The following is a 233-nucleotide window of genomic DNA, read 5'->3' as shown; positions in this document are numbered from 1 at the left end:
ATTTTAAAAAAATATTTATTTATTTATTTATTTTGTGTGTGTGTGTGTGGCCAGCTCAGCCCACCAGGGGGTGGGGGCTGGCTGGCATGTGGTGCTGGGGGATTGAACCGTGGTCCCTGTGCTTTGCTTAGCTTAACTTGTTCTAAGTAGATGCTATGGACCACTGAGCCATCTCACCAGCCCCTGCATATATTCTTCTTAGTGGTTAATTGCTGTACGAGATGTGGACTTGA

The sequence above is a fragment of the Octodon degus genome, unplaced genomic scaffold, assembly GCF_000260255.1.
Source record: "Octodon degus isolate 3935 unplaced genomic scaffold, OctDeg1.0 scaffold00009, whole genome shotgun sequence".
NCBI classification, from domain to species: domain Eukaryota; kingdom Metazoa; phylum Chordata; class Mammalia; order Rodentia; family Octodontidae; genus Octodon; species Octodon degus.
The sequence above is the reverse complement of the archived record's forward strand: the minus strand, read 5'-3'. Positions refer to the sequence as shown.